The sequence below is a fragment of the Somniosus microcephalus genome, unplaced genomic scaffold (assembly GCF_052327205.1).
Source record: "Somniosus microcephalus isolate GS21.2 unplaced genomic scaffold, FLI_Smic_1.0 scaffold110, whole genome shotgun sequence".
NCBI classification, from domain to species: Eukaryota; Metazoa; Chordata; class Chondrichthyes; order Squaliformes; family Somniosidae; genus Somniosus; species Somniosus microcephalus.
The window spans coordinates 145,905-160,822 of NW_028225297.1; the positions used below are offsets into that span (position 1 = coordinate 145,905).

Here is a 14,918-nt window from a genome sequence, read left to right on the forward strand (position 1 = left end):
CCCACTGGAAACAGCCTTCCGGTCACAAAAACACCCTTCGACCATTACCCTTTGTTTCCTGCCTCTGAGCCAATTTTGGATCCAACTTGCCACTTTGCCTTGGATCCCATGGGCTTTTACTTTCGTGACCAATCTGGCATGCGGGACCTTATCAAAAGCCTTGCTAAAATCCATATAGACTACATCAAAGGCACTACCCTCATCGACCCTCCTTGTTACCTCCTCGAAAAATTGAATTGCGTTAGTCAGACACGACCTTCCGTTAAGAAATCCATGCTGACTGTCCCTGATTAATCCGTGTCTTTCTAAATGAAGATTTCTCCTGTCCCTCAGAACTTTTTCCAATAATTTTCCCACCACCGAGGTTAGGCTGACTGGCCTGTAATTATGCGGTCTATCCCTCTCTCCCTTTTGAAAGAACGGTAGCACGTTAGCAGTCCTCCAGTGGTCGGGCACCACACCTGTAGCCAGAGAGGATTGTAAAATGATGGTGAGAGCCTGTGCTATTTGGTGTCTTACTTCTCTTAAGAGTGTGGGATAGATTTGATGCGGGCCTGGGTATTTGTCCAGTTTGAAAGATGCTACAGCCCTTAAGACTTGGTGTTTGAGCATGTTTATTTGATGTAATATTTGAATAGAAGGCAATGAAGGGTTGGGCTTGTAGTTTGTTTGTGTGGGAGGCAGAGCAGCAAGAAGAGGTGGAGGGGGGGTGGGGGGGTTGCGGGAGGAGTAAAACTTGTAAATGTAAATTGAGTGTTGAATACTTGTATGAATGTGTAGAAGAGAAAAAAATGGGCGACAGCTTTAAGTAAAGAGAAAGCCAGCCAGCATATGCCTACGGCCATACTAGTCTGAATACGCCCGATCTCGTCTGATCTCGGAAGCTAAGCAGAGTCAGGCCTGGTTAGTACTTGGATGGGAGACCGCCTGGGAACACCAGGTGCAGTAGGCTTTTGCTGCCGCCACAGGCTGCTCAACGTTTTGCACACACACGCGCACACACTGCTCTTAATCAATCAACATCCTTTTTGCTGCTCTCTCTCTCTCTCTCTCTCTCTCTCTCGCTTTCCTTTGACCATTTCTTCGCTGCACATTCTCCTGCTGCTACACAAATGCAAGGGGCTCCAGACACAGGGCCGAAATAAGCAGAAGAAGAAAATAAGATAGCCAAAATACACACACTGGCGGAGGGCCACCAGGACACAGCAGCAGAGAGGAGAGACAAGGTGCATAGAAAACTCGGAGGGACAAACAGCAACAGAACAAAGAATAATGTAGAAAGAGCAGCAGTTAAATTCAGGAAAAAAGCAAAGCCAACTAGCATGCTGTTGAAATGCATGTGTGTTAATGCGAGGAGTGTTACAAATAAGATTGACGAGTTGCAGGCGCAAGTTGCCACATGGGGTTATGCAATAGTAGCTATAACGGAGACCTGGCTTCAAAATGGGCGGAATTGGAAACTAAACAATCCTGGCTACAATGTAATAACATTTGTAGAAGTCGTGTGGGCAGATGTCACATGATCAGGCAGAATCATAGAAATTTACAGCACAGAAGGAGGCCATTCGGCCCATCTTGTCCGTGCCAGCCGACAAAGAGCAATCCACCCAAATCCCACTTTACAGCACTTGGTCCGTAGCCTTGTAGGTTACGGCAGTTCAAGTGCATATCCAAGTACTTTTTAAACGTGATGAGGGTTTCTGCCTCTACCACCCTTTCAGGCAGTGCATTCCAGACCCCCACCATTCACTGGGTGAAAAAATGTCTCCTCAAATTCCCTGTAAACCTCCTACCAATTACTTGAAATCTATTATTGACCCTTCTGCTAAGGGAAATAGGTCCTTCCTATCCACTCTATCTCGGCCCCTCATAATTTTACACACCTCAATTAGGTCTCGCCTCAGCCTCCTGTGTTCCAAAGAAAACAACCCCAGCCTATCCAATCTTTCCTCATAACTAAAATTCCCCAGCCCAGGCAACATCCTCGGAAATCTCCTCTGCACCTTCTCTAGTGCAATCGCATCCTTCTTGTAATGTGGTGACCAGAACTGCACGCGGCACTCTAGCTGCGGCCTAACTAGTGTTTTATACAGTTGAAGCATAACCTCCCCGCTCTTATATTCTACGCCTCGGCTAATAAAGGCAAGTATCCCGTATGCCTGCTTAACCACTTTATCTACCTGTCCTGCTACCTTCAGGGATCTGTGGACATGCACTCCAAGGTCCCGCTGATCCTCTGCATTTCTCAGTGTCCTACCATTTATTGTGTATTCCAACTGAATTCCATTTGCCACTGTTCTGCCCACTAGACGAGTCCATTGATATCTTCCTGCAGTCTACAGCATTCTGTTTCATTATTAACCACACGGCCAATTTTTGTATCATCTGCAAACTTCTTAATCATACTTCCTACATTCAAATCCAAATCATTGATATATACCAGAAAAAGCAAAGGGCCCAGTACTGAGTCGGTGCAGGCTCGATGGGCCGAAATGGCCTCTATCTGCACTGTGGGGTTTCTGTGATTCTGTGAGCCCTGCGGAACCCCACTGGAAGCAGCCTTCCGGTCACAAAAACACCCTTCGACCATTACCCTTTGTTTCCTGCCTCTGAGACAATTTTGGATCCAACTTGCCACTTTGCCTTGGATCCCATGGGCTTTTACTTTCGTGACCAATCTGGCATGCGGGACCTTATCAAAAGCCTTGCTAAAATCCATATAGACTACATCAAAGGCACTACCCTCATCGACCCTCCTTGTTACCTCCTCGAAAAATTGAATTGCGTTAGTCAGACACGACCTTCCGTTAAGAAATCCATGCTGACTGTCCCTGATTAATCCGTGTCTTTCTAAATGAAGATTTCTCCTGTCCCTCAGAACTTTTTCCAATAATTTTCCCACCACCGAGGTTAGGCTGACTGGCCTGTAATTATGCGGTCTATCCCTCTCTCCCTTTTGAAAGAACGGTAGCACGTTAGCAGTCCTCCAGTGGTCGGGCACCACACCTGTAGCCAGAGAGGATTGTAAAATGATGGTGAGAGCCTGTGCTATTTGGTGTCTTACTTCTCTTAAGAGTGTGGGATAGATTTGATGCGGGCCTGGGTATTTGTCCAGTTTGAAAGATGCTACAGCCCTTAAGACTTGGTGTTTGAGCATGTTTATTTGATGTAATATTTGAATAGAAGGCAATGAAGGGTTGGGCTTGTAGTTTGTTTGTGTGGGAGGCAGAGCAGCAAGAAGAGGTGGAGGGGGGGTGGGGGGGTTGCGGGAGGAGTAAAACTTGTAAATGTAAATTGAGTGTTGAATACTTGTATGAATGTGTCGAAGAAGAGAAAAAAATGGGCGACAGCTTTAAGTAAAGAGAAAGCCAGCTAGCATGTGCCTACGGCCATACTAGTCTGAATACGCCCGATCTCGTCTGATCTCGGAAGCTAAGCAGAGTCAGGCCTGGTTAGTACTTGGATGGGAGACCGCCTGGGAACACCAGGTGCAGTAGGCTTTTGCTGCCGCCACAGGCTGCTCAACGTTTTGCACACACACGCGCACACACTGCTCTTAATCAATCAACATCCTTTTTGCTGCTCTCTCTCTCTCTCTCTCTCTCGCTTTCCTTTGACCATTTCTTCGCTGCACATTCTCCTGCTGCTACACAAATGCAAGGGGCTCCAGACACAGGGCCGAAATAAGCAGAAGAAGAAAATAAGATAGCCAAAATACACACACTGGCGGAGGGCCACCAGGACACAGCAGCAGAGAGGAGAGACAAGGTGCATAGAAAACTCGGAGGGACAAACAGCAACAGAACAAAGAATAATGTAGAAAGAGCAGCAGTTAAATTCAGGAAAAAAGCAAAGCCAACTAGCATGCTGTTGAAATGCATGTGTGTTAATGCGAGGAGTGTTACAAATAAGATTGACGAGTTGCAGGCGCAAGTTGCCACATGGGGTTATGCAATAGTAGCTATAACGGAGACCTGGCTTCAAAATGGGCGGAATTGGAAACTAAACAATCCTGGCTACAATGTAATAACATTTGTAGAAGTCGTGTGGGCAGATGTCACATGATCAGGCAGAATCATAGAAATTTACAGCACAGAAGGAGGCCATTCGGCCCATCTTGTCCGTGCCAGCCGACAAAGAGCAATCCACCCAAATCCCACTTTACAGCACTTGGTCCGTAGCCTTGTAGGTTACGGCAGTTCAAGTGCATATCCAAGTACTTTTTAAACGTGATGAGGGTTTCTGCCTCTACCACCCTTTCAGGCAGTGCATTCCAGACCCCCACCATTCACTGGGTGAAAAAATGTCTCCTCAAATTCCCTGTAAACCTCCTACCAATTACTTGAAATCTATTATTGACCCTTCTGCTAAGGGAAATAGGTCCTTCCTATCCACTCTATCTCGGCCCCTCATAATTTTACACACCTCAATTAGGTCTCGCCTCAGCCTCCTGTGTTCCAAAGAAAACAACCCCAGCCTATCCAATCTTTCCTCATAACTAAAATTCCCCAGCCCAGGCAACATCCTCGGAAATCTCCTCTGCACCTTCTCTAGTGCAATCGCATCCTTCTTGTAATGTGGTGACCAGAACTGCACGCGGCACTCTAGCTGCGGCCTAACTAGTGTTTTATACAGTTGAAGCATAACCTCCCCGCTCTTATATTCTACGCCTCGGCTAATAAAGGCAAGTATCCCGTATGCCTGCTTAACCACTTTATCTACCTGTCCTGCTACCTTCAGGGATCTGTGGACATGCACTCCAAGGTCCCGCTGATCCTCAGCATTTCTCAGTGTCCTACCATTTATTGTGTATTCCAACTGAATTCCATTTGCCACTGTTCTGCCCACTAGACGAGTCCATTGATATCTTCCTGCAGTCTACAGCATTCTGTTTCATTATTAACCACACGGCCAATTTTTGTATCATCTGCAAACTTCTTAATCATACTTCCTACATTCAAATCCAAATCATTGATATATACCAGAAAAAGCAAAGGGCCCAGTACTGAGTCGGTGCAGGCTCGATGGGCCGAAATGGCCTCTATCTGCACTGTGGGGTTTCTGTGATTCTGTGAGCCCTGCGGAACCCCACTGGAAACAGCCTTCCGGTCACAAAAACACCCTTCGACCATTACCCTTTGTTTCCTGCCTCTGAGCCAATTTTGGATCCAACTTGCCACTTTGCCTTGGATCCCATGGGCTTTTACTTTCGTGACCAATCTGGCATGCGGGACCTTATCAAAAGCCTTGCTAAAATCCATATAGACTACATCAAAGGCACTACCCTCATCGACCCTCCTTGTTACCTCCTCGAAAAATTGAATTGCGTTAGTCAGACACGACCTTCCGTTAAGAAATCCATGCTGACTGTCCCTGATTAATCCGTGTCTTTCTAAATGAAGATTTCTCCTGTCCCTCAGAACTTTTTCCAATAATTTTCCCACCACCGAGGTTAGGCTGACTGGCCTGTAATTATGCGGTCTATCCCTCTCTCCCTTTTGAAAGAACGGTAGCACGTTAGCAGTCCTCCAGTGGTCGGGCACCACACCTGTAGCCAGAGAGGATTGTAAAATGATGGTGAGAGCCTGTGCTATTTGGTGTCTTACTTCTCTTAAGAGTGTGGGATAGATTTGATGCGGGCCTGGGTATTTGTCCAGTTTGAAAGATGCTACAGCCCTTAAGACTTGGTGTTTGAGCATGTTTATTTGATGTAATATTTGAATAGAAGGCAATGAAGGGTTGGGCTTGTAGTTTGTTTGTGTGGGAGGCAGAGCAGCAAGAAGAGGTGGAGGGGGGGTGGGGGGGTTGCGGGAGGAGTAAAACTTGTAAATGTAAATTGAGTGTTGAATACTTGTATGAATGTGTCGAAGAAGAGAAAAAAATGGGCGACAGCTTTAAGTAAAGAGAAAGCCAGCTAGCATATGCCTACAGCCATACTAGTCTGAATACACCCGATCTCGTCTGATCTCGGAAGCTAAGCAGAGTCAGGCCTGGTTAGTACTTGGATGGGAGACCGCCTGGGAACACCACGTGCAGTAGGCTTTTGCTGCCGCCACAGGCTGCTCAACGTTTTGCACACACACGCGCACACACTGCTCTTAATCAATCAACATCCTTTTTGCTGCTCTCTCTCTCTCTCTCTCTCTCTCGCTTTCCTTTGACCATTTCTTCGCTGCACATTCTCCTGCTGCTACACAAATGCAAGGGGCTCCAGACACAGGGCCGAAATAAGCAGAAGAAGAAAATAAGATAGCCAAAATACACACACTGGCGGAGGGCCACCAGGACACAGCAGCAGAGAGGAGAGACAAGGTGCATAGAAAACTCGGAGGGACAAACAGCAACAGAACAAAGAATAATGTAGAAAGAGCAGCAGTTAAATTCAGGAAAAAAGCAAAGCCAACTAGCATGCTGTTGAAATGCATGTGTGTTAATGCGAGGAGTGTTACAAATAAGATTGACGAGTTGCAGGCGCAAGTTGCCACATGGGGTTATGCAATAGTAGCTATAACGGAGACCTGGCTTCAAAATGGGCAGAATTGGAAACTAAACAATCCTGGCTACAATGTAATAACATTTGTAGAAGTCGTGTGGGCAGATGTCACATGATCAGGCAGAATCATAGAAATTTACAGCACAGAAGGAGGCCATTCGGCCCATCTTGTCCGTGCCAGCCGACAAAGAGCAATCCACCCAAATCCCACTTTACAGCACTTGGTCCGTAGCCTTGTAGGTTACGGCAGTTCAAGTGCATATCCAAGTACTTTTTAAACGTGATGAGGGTTTCTGCCTCTACCACCCTTTCAGGCAGTGCATTCCAGACCCCCACCATTCACTGGGTGAAAAAATGTCTCCTCAAATTCCCTGTAAACCTCCTACCAATTACTTGAAATCTATTATTGACCCTTCTGCTAAGGGAAATAGGTCCTTCCTATCCACTCTATCTCGGCCCCTCATAATTTTACACACCTCAATTAGGTCTCGCCTCAGCCTCCTGTGTTCCAAAGAAAACAACCCCAGCCTATCCAATCTTTCCTCATAACTAAAATTCCCCAGCCCAGGCAACATCCTCGGAAATCTCCTCTGCACCTTCTCTAGTGCAATCGCATCCTTCTTGTAATGTGGTGACCAGAACTGCACGCGGCACTCTAGCTGCGGCCTAACTAGTGTTTTATACAGTTGAAGCATAACCTCCCCGCTCTTATATTCTACGCCTCGGCTAATAAAGGCAAGTATCCCGTATGCCTGCTTAACCACTTTATCTACCTGTCCTGCTACCTTCAGGGATCTGTGGACATGCACTCCAAGGTCCCGCTGATCCTCTGCATTTCTCAGTGTCCTACCATTTATTGTGTATTCCAACTGAATTCCATTTGCCACTGTTCTGCCCACTAGATGAGTCCATTGATATCTTCCTGCAGTCTACAGCATTCTGTTTCATTATTAACCACACGGCCAATTTTTGTATCATTTGCAAACTTCTTAATCATACTTCCTACATTCAAATCCAAATCATTGATATATACCAGAAAAAGCAAAGGGCCCAGTACTGAGTCGGTGCAGGCTCGGTGGGCCGAAATGGCCTCTATCTGCACTGTGGGGTTTCTGTGATTCTGTGAGCCCTGCGGAACCCCACTGGAAACAGCCTTCCGGTCACAAAAACACCCTTCGACCATTACCCTTTGTTTCCTGCCTCTGAGCCAATTTTGGATCCAACTTGCCACTTTGCCTTGGATCCCATGGGCTTTTACTTTCGTGACCAATCTGGCATGCGGGACCTTATCAAAAGCCTTGCTAAAATCCATATAGACTACATCAAAGGCACTACCCTCACCGACCCTCCTTGTTACCTCCTCGAAAAATTGAATTGCGTTAGTCAGACACGACCTTCCGTTAAGAAATCCATGCTGACTGTCCCTGATTAATCCGTGTCTTTCTAAATGAAGATTTCTCCTGTCCCTCAGAACTTTTTCCAATAATTTTCCCACCACCGAGGTTAGGCTGACTGGCCTGTAATTATGCGGTCTATCCCTCTCTCCCTTTTGAAAGAACGGTAGCACGTTAGCAGTCCTCCAGTGGTCGGGCACCACACCTGTAGCCAGAGAGGATTGTAAAATGATGGTGAGAGCCTGTGCTATTTGGTGTCTTACTTCTCTTAAGAGTGTGGGATAGATTTGATGCGGGCCTGGGTATTTGTCCAGTTTGAAAGATGCTACAGCCCTTAAGACTTGGTGTTTGAGCATGTTTATTTGATGTAATATTTGAATAGAAGGCAATGAAGGGTTGGGCTTGTAGTTTGTTTGTGTGGGAGGCAGAGCAGCAAGAAGAGGTGGAGGGGGGGTGGGGGGGTTGCGGGAGGAGTAAAACTTGTAAATGTAAATTGAGTGTTGAATACTTGTATGAATGTGTCGAAGAAGAGAAAAAAATGGGCGACAGCTTTAAGTAAAGAGAAAGCCAGCTAGCATATGCCTACGGCCATACTAGTCTGAATACGCCCGATCTCGTCTGATCTCGGAAGCTAAGCAGAGTCAGGCCTGGTTAGTACTTGGATGGGAGACTGCCTGGGAACACCAGGTGCAGTAGGCTTTTGCTGCCGCCACAGGCTGCTCAACGTTTTGCACACACACGCGCACACACTGCTCTTAATCAATCAACATCCTTTTTGCTGCTCTCTCTCTCTCTCTCTCTCTCGCTTTCCTTTGACCATTTCTTCGCTGCACATTCTCCTGCTGCTACACAAATGCAAGGGGCTCCAGACACAGGGCCGAAATAAGCAGAAGAAGAAAATAAGATAGCCAAAATACACACACTGGCGGAGGGCCACCAGGACACAGCAGCAGAGAGGAGAGACAAGGTGCATAGAAAACTCGGAGGGACAAACAGCAACAGAACAAAGAAGAATGTAGAAAGAGCAGCAGTTAAATTCAGGAAAAAAGCAAAGCCAACTAGCATGCTGTTGAAATGCATGTGTGTTAATGCGAGGAGTGTTACAAATAAGATTGACGAGTTGCAGGCGCAAGTTGCCACATGGGGTTATGCAATAGTAGCTATAACGGAGACCTGGCTTCAAAATGGGCGGAATTGGAAACTAAACAATCCTGGCTACAATGTAATAACATTTGTAGAAGTCGTGTGGGCAGATGTCACATGATCAGGCAGAATCATAGAAATTTACAGCACAGAAGGAGGCCATTCGGCCCATCTTGTCCGTGCCAGCCGACAAAGAGCAATCCACCCAAATCCCACTTTACAGCACTTGGTCCGTAGCCTTGTAGGTTACGGCAGTTCAAGTGCATATCCAAGTACTTTTTAAACGTGATGAGGGTTTCTGCCTCTACCACCCTTTCAGGCAGTGCATTCCAGACCCCCACCATTCACTGGGTGAAAAAATGTCTCCTCAAATTCCCTGTAAACCTCCTACCAATTACTTGAAATCTATTATTGACCCTTCTGCTAAGGGAAATAGGTCCTTCCTATCCACTCTATCTCGGCCCCTCATAATTTTACACACCTCAATTAGGTCTCGCCTCAGCCTCCTGTGTTCCAAAGAAAACAACCCCAGCCTATCCAATCTTTCCTCATAACTAAAATTCCCCAGCCCAGGCAACATCCTCGGAAATCTCCTCTGCACCTTCTCTAGTGCAATCGCATCCTTCTTGTAATGTGGTGACCAGAACTGCACGCGGCACTCTAGCTGCGGCCTAACTAGTGTTTTATACAGTTGAAGCATAACCTCCCCGCTCTTATATTCTACGCCTCGGCTAATAAAGGCAAGTATCCCGTATGCCTGCTTAACCACTTTATCTACCTGTCCTGCTACCTTCAGGGATCTGTGGACATGCACTCCAAGGTCCCGCTGATCCTCTGCATTTCTCAGTGTCCTACCATTTATTGTGTATTCCAACTGAATTCCATTTGCCACTGTTCTGCCCACTAGATGAGTCCATTGATATCTTCCTGCAGTCTACAGCATTCTGTTTCATTATTAACCACACGGCCAATTTTTGTATCATCTGCAAACTTCTTAATCATACTTCCTACATTCAAATCCAAATCATTGATATATACCAGAAAAAGCAAAGGGCCCAGTACTGAGTCGGTGCAGGCTCGATGGGCCGAAATGGCCTCTATCTGCACTGTGGGGTTTCTGTGATTCTGTGAGCCCTGCGGAACCCCACTGGAAACAGCCTTCCGGTCACAAAAACACCCTTCGACCATTACCCTTTGTTTCCTGCCTCTGAGCCAATTTTGGATCCAACTTGCCACTTTGCCTTGGATCCCATGGGCTTTTACTTTCGTGACCAATCTGGCATGCGGGACCTTATCAAAAGCCTTGCTAAAATCCATATAGACTACATGAAAGGCACTACCCTCACCGACCCTCCTTGTTACCTCCTCGAAAAATTGAATTGCGTTAGTCAGACACGACCTTCCGTTAAGAAATCCATGCTGACTGTCCCTGATTAATCCGTGTCTTTCTAAATGAAGATTTCTCCTGTCCCTCAGAACTTTTTCCAATAATTTTCCCACCACCGAGGTTAGGCTGACTGGCCTGTAATTATGCGGTCTATCCCTCTCTCCCTTTTGAAAGAACGGTAGCACGTTAGCAGTCCTCCAGTGGTCGGGCACCACACCTGTAGCCAGAGAGGATTGTAAAATGATGGTGAGAGCCTGTGCTATTTGGTGTCTTACTTCTCTTAAGAGTGTGGGATAGATTTGATGCGGGCCTGGGTATTTGTCCAGTTTGAAAGATGCTACAGCCCTTAAGACTTGGTGTTTGAGCATGTTTATTTGATGTAATATTTGAATAGAAGGCAATGAAGGGTTGGGCTTGTAGTTTGTTTGTGTGGGAGGCAGAGCAGCAAGAAGAGGTGGAGGGGGGGTGGGGGGGTTGCGGGAGGAGTAAAACTTGTAAATGTAAATTGAGTGTTGAATACTTGTATGAATGTGTCGAAGAAGAGAAAAAAATGGGCGACAGCTTTAAGTAAAGAGAAAGCCAGCTAGCATATGCCTACGGCCATACTAGTCTGAATACGCCCGATCTCGTCTGATCTCGGAAGCTAAGCAGAGTCAGGCCTGGTTAGTACTTGGATGGGAGACTGCCTGGGAACACCAGGTGCAGTAGGCTTTTGCTGCCGCCACAGGCTGCTCAACGTTTTGCACACACACGCGCACACACTGCTCTTAATCAATCAACATCCTTTTTGCTGCTCTCTCTCTCTCTCTCGCTTTCCTTTGACCATTTCTTCGCTGCACATTCTCCTGCTGCTACACAAATGCAAGGGGCTCCAGACACAGGGCCGAAATAAGCAGAAGAAGAAAATAAGATAGCCAAAATACACACACTGGCGGAGGGCCACCAGGACACAGCAGCAGAGAGGAGAGACAAGGTGCATAGAAAACTCGGAGGGACAAACAGCAACAGAACAAAGAAGAATGTAGAAAGAGCAGCAGTTAAATTCAGGAAAAAAGCAAAGCCAACTAGCATGCTGTTGAAATGCATGTGTGTTAATGCGAGGTGTGTTACAAATAAGATTGACGAGTTGCAGGCGCAAGTTGCCACATGGGGTTATGCAATAGTAGCTATAACGGAGACCTGGCTTCAAAATGGGCAGAATTGGAAACTAAACAATCCTGGCTACAATGTAATAACATTTGTAGAAGTCATGTGGGCAGATGTCACATGATCAGGCAGAATCATAGAAATTTACAGCACAGAAGGAGGCCATTCGGCCCATCTTGTCCGTGCCAGCCGACAAAGAGCAATCCACCCAAATCCCACTTTACAGCACTTGGTCCGTAGCCTTGTAGGTTACGGCAGTTCAAGTGCATATCCAAGTACTTTTTAAACGTGATGAGGGTTTCTGCCTCTACCACCCTTTCAGGCAGTGCATTCCAGACCCCCACCATTCACTGGGTGAAAAAATGTCTCCTCAAATTCCCTGTAAACCTCCTACCAATTACTTGAAATCTATTATTGACCCTTCTGCTAAGGGAAATAGGTCCTTCCTATCCACTCTATCTCGGCCCCTCATAATTTTACACACCTCAATTAGGTCTCGCCTCAGCCTCCTGTGTTCCAAAGAAAACAACCCCAGCCTATCCAATCTTTCCTCATAACTAAAATTCCCCAGCCCAGGCAACATCCTCGGAAATCTCCTCTGCACCTTCTCTAGTGCAATCGCATCCTTCTTGTAATGTGGTGACCAGAACTGCACGCGGCACTCTAGCTGCGGCCTAACTAGTGTTTTATACAGTTGAAGCATAACCTCCCCGCTCTTATATTCTACGCCTCGGCTAATAAAGGCAAGTATCCCGTATGCCTGCTTAACCACTTTATCTACCTGTCCTGCTACCTTCAGGGATCTGTGGACATGCACTCCAAGGTCCCGCTGATCCTCTGCATTTCTCAGTGTCCTACCATTTATTGTGTATTCCAACTGAATTCCATTTGCCACTGTTCTGCCCACTAGACGAGTCCATTGATATCTTCCTGCAGTCTACAGCATTCTGTTTCATTATTAACCACACGGCCAATTTTTGTATCATCTGCAAACTTCTTAATCATACTTCCTACATTCAAATCCAAATCATTGATATATACCAGAAAAAGCAAAGGGCCCAGTACTGAGTCGGTGCAGGCTCGATGGGCCGAAATGGCCTCTATCTGCACTGTGGGGTTTCTGTGATTCTGTGAGCCCTGCGGAACCCCACTGGAAACAGCCTTCCGGTCACAAAAACACCCTTCGACCATTACCCTTTGTTTCCTGCCTCTGAGCCAATTTTGGATCCAACTTGCCACTTTGCCTTGGATCCCATGGGCTTTTACTTTCGTGACCAATCTGGCATGCGGGACCTTATCAAAAGCCTTGCTAAAATCCATATAGACTACATCAAAGGCACTACCCTCATCGACCCTCCTTGTTACCTCCTCGAAAAATTGAATTGCGTTAGTCAGACACGACCTTCCGTTAAGAAATCCATGCTGACTGTCCCTGATTAATCCGTGTCTTTCTAAATGAAGATTTCTCCTGTCCCTCAGAACTTTTTCCAATAATTTTCCCACCACCGAGGTTAGGCTGACTGGCCTGTAATTATGCGGTCTATCCCTCTCTCCCTTTTGAAAGAACGGTAGCACGTTAGCAGTCCTCCAGTGGTCGGGCACCACACCTGTAGCCAGAGAGGATTGTAAAATGATGGTGAGAGCCTGTGCTATTTGGTGTCTTACTTCTCTTAAGAGTGTGGGATAGATTTGATGCGGGCCTGGGTATTTGTCCAGTTTGAAAGATGCTACAGCCCTTAAGACTTGGTGTTTGAGCATGTTTATTTGATGTAATATTTGAATAGAAGGCAATGAAGGGTTGGGCTTGTAGTTTGTTTGTGTGGGAGGCAGAGCAGCAAGAAGAGGTGGAGGGGGGGTGGGGGGTTGCGGGAGGAGTAAAATTTGTAAATGTAAATTGAGTGTTGAATACTTGTATGAATGCGTAGAAGAGAAAAAAATGGGCGACAGCTTTAAGTAAAGAGAAAGCCAGCTAGCATATGCCTACGGCCATACTAGTCTGAATGCGCCCGATCTCGTCTGATCTCGGAAGCTAAGCAGAGTCAGGCCTGGTTAGTACTTGGATGGGCGACTGCCTGGGAATACCAGGTGCAGTAGGCTTTTGCTGCCGCCACAGGCTGCTCAACGTTTTGCACACACACGCGCACACACTGCTCTTAATCAATCAACATCCTTTTTGCTGCTCTCTCTCTCTCTCTCTCTCTCTCTCTCTCTCGCTTTCCTTTGACCATTTCTTCGCTGCACATTCTCCTGCTGCTACACAAATGCAAGGGGCTCCAGACACAGGGCCGAAATAAGCAGAAGAAGAAAATAAGATAGCCAAAATACACACACTGGCGGAGGGCCACCAGGACACAGCAGCAGAGAGGAGAGACAAGGTGCATAGAAAACTCGGAGGGACAAACAGCAACAGAACAAAGAAGAATGTAGAAAGAGCAGCAGTTAAATTCAGGAAAAAAGCAAAGCCAACTAGCATGCTGTTGAAATGCATGTGTGTTAATGCGAGGAGCGTTACAAATAAGATTGACGAGTTGCAGGCGCAAGTTGCCACATGGGGTTATGCAATAGTAGCCATAACGGAGACCTGGCTTCAAAATGGGCGGAATTGGAAACTAAACAATCCTGGCTACAATGTAATAACATTTGTAGAAGTCGTGTGGGCAGATGTCACATGATCAGGCAGAATCATAGAAATTTACAGCACAGAAGGAGGCCATTCGGCCCATCTTGTCCGTGCCAGCCGACAAAGAGCAATCCACCCAAATCCCACTTTACAGCACTTGGTCCGTAGCCTTGTAGGTTACGGCAGTTCAAGTGCATATCCAAGTACTTTTTAAACGTGATGAGGGTTTCTGCCTCTACCACCCTTTCAGGCAGTGCATTCCAGACCCCCACCATTCACTGGGTGAAAAAATGTCTCCTCAAATTCCCTGTAAACCTCCTACCAATTACTTGAAATCTATTATTGACCCTTCTGCTAAGGGAAATAGGTCCTTCCTATCCACTCTATCTCGGCCCCTCATAATTTTACACACCTCAATTAGGTCTCGCCTCAGCCTCCTGTGTTCCAAAGAAAACAACCCCAGCCTATCCAATCTTTCCTCATAACTAAAATTCCCCAGCCCAGGCAACATCCTCGGAAATCTCCTCTGCACCTTCTCTAGTGCAATCGCATCCTTCTTGTAATGTGGTGACCAGAACTGCACGCGGCACTCTAGCTGCGGCCTAACTAGTGTTTTATACAGTTGAAGCATAACCTCCCCGCTCTTATATTCTACGCCTCGGCTAATAAAGGCAAGTATCCCGTATGCCTGCTTAACCACTTTATCTACCTGTCCTGCTACCTTCAGGGATCTGT

The 14,918-nt window shown here is 46.5% G+C and overlaps 6 non-coding genes across 6 annotated transcripts; all 6 read left to right on the forward strand.

The window, feature by feature from the left end:
• The first annotated feature begins 833 nt into the window (after window positions 1-833).
• Window positions 834-952, forward strand: LOC147082812 (5S ribosomal RNA). Its single transcript, XR_015076212.1, has one exon. It is a non-coding gene; the product is annotated as a 5S ribosomal RNA (ribosomal RNA).
• Window positions 953-3,381: 2,429 nt separating this feature from the next.
• On the forward strand, window positions 3,382-3,500 carry LOC147082813 (5S ribosomal RNA). Its single transcript, XR_015076213.1, has one exon. It is a non-coding gene; the product is annotated as a 5S ribosomal RNA (ribosomal RNA).
• Window positions 3,501-5,923: 2,423 nt separating this feature from the next.
• Window positions 5,924-6,042, forward strand: LOC147082814 (5S ribosomal RNA). The gene has a single exon (XR_015076200.1). It is a non-coding gene; the product is annotated as a 5S ribosomal RNA (ribosomal RNA).
• A 2,425-nt stretch (window positions 6,043-8,467) lies between these two features.
• LOC147082815 (5S ribosomal RNA) lies at window positions 8,468-8,586 on the forward strand. Its single transcript, XR_015076115.1, has one exon. It is a non-coding gene; the product is annotated as a 5S ribosomal RNA (ribosomal RNA).
• A 2,423-nt stretch (window positions 8,587-11,009) lies between these two features.
• Window positions 11,010-11,128, forward strand: LOC147082816 (5S ribosomal RNA). Its single transcript, XR_015076116.1, has one exon. It is a non-coding gene; the product is annotated as a 5S ribosomal RNA (ribosomal RNA).
• Window positions 11,129-13,541: 2,413 nt separating this feature from the next.
• LOC147082817 (5S ribosomal RNA) lies at window positions 13,542-13,660 on the forward strand. Its single transcript, XR_015076097.1, has one exon. It is a non-coding gene; the product is annotated as a 5S ribosomal RNA (ribosomal RNA).
• The last annotated feature ends 1,258 nt before the right edge of the window (window positions 13,661-14,918 follow it).